The sequence below is a fragment of the Amia ocellicauda genome, unplaced genomic scaffold (assembly GCF_036373705.1).
Source record: "Amia ocellicauda isolate fAmiCal2 unplaced genomic scaffold, fAmiCal2.hap1 HAP1_SCAFFOLD_41, whole genome shotgun sequence".
In the NCBI taxonomy this organism is placed as follows: Eukaryota; Metazoa; Chordata; class Actinopteri; order Amiiformes; family Amiidae; genus Amia; species Amia ocellicauda.
The window spans coordinates 111501-117500 of record NW_027102981.1 but is presented as its reverse complement, the minus strand read 5'-3'; the positions used below and the strand labels follow the sequence as shown (position 1 = coordinate 117500).

At 43.5% G+C, this 6000-nt stretch overlaps 5 non-coding genes across 5 annotated transcripts; all 5 read left to right on the top strand.

The window, feature by feature from the left end:
• Positions 1-726: 726 nt before the first annotated feature.
• Positions 727-845, top strand: LOC136735965 (5S ribosomal RNA). Its single transcript, XR_010811492.1, has one exon. It is a non-coding gene; the product is annotated as a 5S ribosomal RNA (ribosomal RNA).
• A 1066-nt stretch (positions 846-1911) lies between these two features.
• On the top strand, positions 1912-2030 carry LOC136735153 (5S ribosomal RNA). The gene has a single exon (XR_010810776.1). It is a non-coding gene; the product is annotated as a 5S ribosomal RNA (ribosomal RNA).
• A 1056-nt stretch (positions 2031-3086) lies between these two features.
• On the top strand, positions 3087-3205 carry LOC136735141 (5S ribosomal RNA). Its single transcript, XR_010810764.1, has one exon. It is a non-coding gene; the product is annotated as a 5S ribosomal RNA (ribosomal RNA).
• A 1055-nt stretch (positions 3206-4260) lies between these two features.
• LOC136735130 (5S ribosomal RNA) lies at positions 4261-4379 on the top strand. The gene has a single exon (XR_010810753.1). It is a non-coding gene; the product is annotated as a 5S ribosomal RNA (ribosomal RNA).
• Positions 4380-5445: 1066 nt separating this feature from the next.
• On the top strand, positions 5446-5564 carry LOC136735119 (5S ribosomal RNA). The gene has a single exon (XR_010810742.1). It is a non-coding gene; the product is annotated as a 5S ribosomal RNA (ribosomal RNA).
• The last annotated feature ends 436 nt before the right edge of the window (positions 5565-6000 follow it).

Here is a 6000-nt window from a genome sequence, read left to right as displayed (position 1 = left end):
AAGTGTAAAACTTGGGAACATACTTGAGAGCAAAGATCACATTCAATCTCATTCAAGGCACGGATGTGAATGCAACGGGATGAAATTACTGAAATGATGCCTGCCCTCGAACTGTGATGATGGACTACCCGACTCGCCAATAATATTGGGTTCTGGTGTATTGAAATACAGGAGCTGCTGGATTTGTGTGTTTTCTTACCCCCTCACCATAGTTTGTCAAATGTTTAAACAACTGAACTTATATTCAAGGTTTGTTTCTCTTCATATGTTTTACTGGTTTACATTTGTCTCAGCAACCTGTTGAATGATTCTTCTGCTTTCAAAACAAAATGACAACAGGATGAATGCACACACTTGAAAATACAATACATGCAATGTTATGCATCATAGTGATGCAACCTCCTTTCAGTTTCATACTGCACGTCAATTGAAATCCTTACTGAAATGCACACCTTCTCAAGATTGCGCTTGACTGGCGTGTCAGGCACTCAATTACAGCTGTTTTATCAAGACAAATGTGTTCGTTTTGTAAAATATAGTTCCGGTCTGGTGTGGCACCCCAGCTAACGCACAACGTTGCCACAACGTGGCATATTAGCAGGGACTGTCTGCGGCGCGCTGGTGTGTCCCGGGCTTTAGAGTAGAGAGACAGTTCAACTGTAAGTATGAACGGCAGAAACGGATATTGCCATCCCTTTAAATAGAGCGTCAGGGACAGGCTCCCTGGCTCACGGCCATACTAGCCTGAATACGCCCGATCTCGTCCGATCTCGGAAGCTAAGCAGGCTCGGGCCTGGTCAGTACTTGGATGGGAGACCGCCTGGGAATACCAGGTGCTGTAAGCTTTTGCATCTTTTACACACCAGAGCGCGACAAATCACGAGTTTTAACTTTGGATACACGCAATTTCATCATTATTTCAGATTTGACTTCCCCAAATACACAGGCAAACAATAGATCTTGTTCTCCAACGTAAACGGTCCCTAGTAACTAGGGTACATTCGTAAATAAATTGAGCATCATGGCTAGAAGTGACTAAATGTTGCCTAATCTTTCTCATCGAGAAATGACACAATTACAGCAACACAAAAAGGAACTCCACCGGACAAAGATCAGTGCTCACAAGGAGCCTCATTCAACACACACGGTTCCATTCCCATTCATGCAAAGCACGAAAGTGTAAAACTTGGGAACATACTTGAGAGCAAAGATCACATTCAATCTCATTCAAGGCACGGATGTGAATGCAACGGGATGAAATTACTGAAAAGATGCCTGCCCTCGAACTGTGATGATGGACTACCCGACTCGCCAATAATATTGGGTTCTGGTGTATTGAAATACAGGAGCTGCTGGATTTGTGTGTTTTCTTACCCCCTCACCATAGTTTGTCAAATGTTTAAACAACTGAACTTATATTCAAGGTTTGTTTCTCTTCATATGTTTTACTGGTTTACATTTGTCTCAGCAACCTGTTGAATGATTCTTCTGCTTTCAAAACAAAATGACAACAGGATGAATGCACACACTTGAAAATACAATACATGCAATGTTATGCATCATAGTGATGCAACCTCCTTTCAGTTTCATACTGTATGTCAATTGAAATCCTTATTGAAATGCACACCTTCTCAAGATTGAGCTTGACTGGCGTGTCAGGCACTCAATTACAGCTGTATTATCAAGACAATGTGTTCGTTTTGTAATATATAGTTCCGGTCTGGTGTGGCACCCCAGCTAACGCACAACGTTGCCACAATGTTGCCACAACGTGGCGTGTTAGCAGGGACTGTCTGCGGCGCGCTGGTGTGTCCCGGGCTTTAGAGTAGAGAGACAGTTCAACTGTAAGTATGAACGGCAGAAACGGATATTGCCTTCCCTTTAAGTAGAGCGTCAGGGACAGCCTCCCTGGCTTACGGCCATACTAGCCTGAATACGCCCGATCTCGTCCGATCTCGGAAGCTAAGCAGGCTCGGGCCTGGTCAGTACTTGGATGGGAGACCGCCTGGGAATACCAGGTGCTGTAAGCTTTTGCATCTTTTACACACCAGAGCGCGACAAATCACGAGTTTTAACTTTGGATACACGCAATTTCATCATTATTTCAGATTTGACTTCCCCAAATACACAGGCATACAATAGATCTTGTTCTCCAACGTAAACGGTCCCTAGTAAATAGGGTACATTCGTAAATAAATTGAGCATCATGGCTAGAAGTGACTAAATGTTGCCTAATCTTTCTCATCGAGAAATGACACAATTACAGCAACACAAAAAGGAACTCCACCGGACAAAGATCAGTGCTCACAAGGAGCCTCATTCAACACACACGGTTCCATTCCCATTCATGCAAAGCACGAAAGTGTAAAACTTGGGAACATACTTGAGAGCAAAGATCACATTCAATCTCATTCAAGGCACGGATGTGAATGCAACGGGATGAAATTACTGAAATGATGCCTGCCCTCGAACTGTGATGATGGACTACCCGACTCGCCAATAATATTGGGTTCTGGTGTATTGAAATACAGGAGCTGCTGGATTTGTGTGTTTTCTTACCCCCTCACCATAGTTTGTCAAATGTTTAAACAACTGAACTTATATTCAAGGTTTGTTTCTCTTCATATGTTTTACTGGTTTACATTTGTCTCAGCAACCTGTTGAATGATTCTTCTGCTTTCAAAACAAAATGACAACAGGATGAATGCACACACTTGAAAATACAATACATGCAATGTTATGCATCATAGTGATGCAACCTCCTTTCAGTTTCATACTGCATGTCAATTGAAATCCTTACTGAAATGCACACCTTCTCAAGATTGCGCTTGACTGGCGTGTCAGGCACTCAATTACAGCTGTTTTATCAAGACAAATGTGTTCGTTTTGTAAAATATAGTTCCGGTCTGGTGTGGCACCCCAGCTAACGCACAACGTTGCCACAACGTTTCGTGTTAGCAGGGACTGTCTGCGGCGCGCTGGTGTGTCCCGGGCTTTAGAGTAGAGAGACAGTTCAACTGTAAGTATGAACGGCAGAAACGGATATTGCCTTCCCTTTAAGTAGAGCGTCAGGGACAGCCTCCCTGGCTTACGGCCATACTAGCCTGAATACGCCCGATCTCGTCCGATCTCGGAAGCTAAGCAGGCTCGGGCCTGGTCAGTACTTGGATGGGAGACCGCCTGGGAATACCAGGTGCTGTAAGCTTTTGCATCTTTTACACACCAGAGCGCGACAAATCACGAGTTTTAACTTTGGATACACGCAATTTCATCATTATTTCAGATTTGACTTCCCCAAATACACAGGCATACAATAGATCTTGTTCTCCAACGTAAACGGTCCCTAGTAAATAGGGTACATTCGTAAATAAATTGAGCATCATGGCTAGAAGTGACTAAATGTTGCCTAATCTTTCTCATCGAGAAATGACACAATTACAGCAACACAAAAAGGAACTCCACCGGACAAAGATCAGTGCTCACAAGGAGCCTCATTCAACACACACGGTTCCATTCCCATTCATGCAAAGCACGAAAGTGTAAAACTTGGGAACATACTTGAGAGCAAAGATCACATTCAATCTCATTCAAGGCACGGATGTGAATGCAACGGGATGAAATTACTGAAATGATGCCTGCCCTCGAACTGTGATGATGGACTACCCGACTCGCCAATAATATTGGGTTCTGGTGTATTGAAATACAGGAGCTGCTGGATTTGTGTGTTTTCTTACCCCCTCACCATAGTTTGTCAAATGTTTAAACAACTGAACTTATATTCAAGGTTTGTTTCTCTTCATATGTTTTACTGGTTTACATTTGTCTCAGCAACCTGTTGAATGATTCTTCTGCTTTCAAAACAAAATGACAACAGGATGAATGCACACACTTGAAAATACAATACATGCAATGTTATGCATCATAGTGATGCAACCTCCTTTCAGTTTCATACTGCATGTCAATTGAAATCCTTACTGAAATGCACACCTTCTCAAGATTGCGCTTGACTGGCGTGTCAGGCACTCAATTACAGCTGTATTATCAAGACAATATGTTCGTTTTGTAATATATAGTTCCGGTCTGGTGTGGCACCCCAGCTAACGCACAACGTTGCCACAACGTTTCGTGTTAGCAGGGACTGTCTGCGGCGCGCTGGTGTGTCCCGGACTTTAGAGTAGAGAGAGAGTTCAACTGCAAGTATGAGCGGCAGAAACGGATATTGCCTTCCCTTTAAGTAGAGCGTCAGGGACAGCCTCCCTGGCTTACGGCCATACTAGCCTGAATACGCCCGATCTCGTCCGATCTCGGAAGCTAAGCAGGCTCGGGCCTGGTCAGTACTTGGATGGGAGACCGCCTGGGAATACCAGGTGCTGTAAGCTTTTGCATCTTTTACACACCAGAGGGCGACAAATCACGAGTTTTAACTTTGGATACACGCAATTTCATCATTATTTCAGATTTGACTTCCCCAAATACACAGGCATACAATAGATCTTGTTCTCCAACGTAAACGGTCCCTAGTAACTAGGGTACATTCGTAAATAAATTGAGCATCATGGCTAGAAGTGACTAAATGTTGCCTAATCTTTCTCATCGAGAAATGACACAATTACAGCAACACAAAAAGGAACTCCACCGGACAAAGTTCAGTGCTCACAAGGAGCCTCATTCAACACACACGGTTCCATTCCCATTCATGCAAAGCACGAAAGTGTAAAACTTGGGAACATACTTGAGAGCAAAGATCACATTCAATCTCATTCAAGGCACGGATGTGAATGCAACGGGATGAAATTACTGAAATGATGCCTGCCCTCGAACTGTGATGATGGACTACCCGACTCGCCAATAATATTGGGTTCTGGTGTATTGAAATACAGGAGCTGCTGGATTTGTGTGTTTTCTTACCCCCTCACCATAGTTTGTCAAATGTTTAAACAACTGAACTTATATTCAAGGTTTGTTTCTCTTCATATGTTTTACTGGTTTACATTTGTCTCAGCAACCTGTTGAATGATTCTTCTGCTTTCAAAACAAAATGACAACAGGATGAATGCACACACTTGAAAATACAATACATGCAATGTTATGCATCATAGTGATGCAACCTCCTTTCAGTTTCATACTGCATGTCAATAGAAATCCTTACTGAAATGCACACCTTCTCAAGATTGCGCTTGACTGGCGTGTCAGGCACTCAATTACAGCTGTTTTATCAAGAGAATGTGTTCGTTTTGTAATATATAGTTCCGGTCTGGTGTGGCACCCCAGCTAACGCACAACGTTGCCACAATGTTGCCACAACGTGGCGTGTTAGCAGGGACTGTCTGCGGCGCGCTGGTGTGTCCCGGGCTTTAGAGTAGAGAGACAGTTCAACTGTAAGTATGAACGGCAGAAACGGATATTGCCTTCCCTTTAAGTAGAGCGTCAGGGACAGCCTCCCTGGCTTACGGCCATACTAGCCTGAATACGCCCGATCTCGTCCGATCTCGGAAGCTAAGCAGGCTCGGGCCTGGTCAGTACTTGGATGGGAGACCGCCTGGGAATACCAGGTGCTGTAAGCTTTTGCATCTTTTACACACCAGAGGGCGACAAATCACGAGTTTTAACTTTGGATACACGCAATTTCATCATTATTTCAGATTTGACTTCCCCAAATACAAAGGCATACAATAGATCTTGTTCTCCAACGTAAACGGTCCCTAGTAACTAGGGTACATTCGTAAATAAATTGAGCATCATGGCTAGAAGTGACTAAATGTTGCCTAATCTTTCTCATCGAGAAATGACACAATTACAGCAACACAAAAAGGAACTCCACCGGACAAAGATCAGTGCTCACAAGGAGCCTCATTCAACACACACGGTTCCATTCCCATTCATGCAAAGCACGAAAGTGTAAAACTTGGGAACATACTTGAGAGCAAAGATCACATTCAATCTCATTCAAGGCACGGATGTGAATGCAACGGGATGAAATTACTGAAATGATGCCTGCCC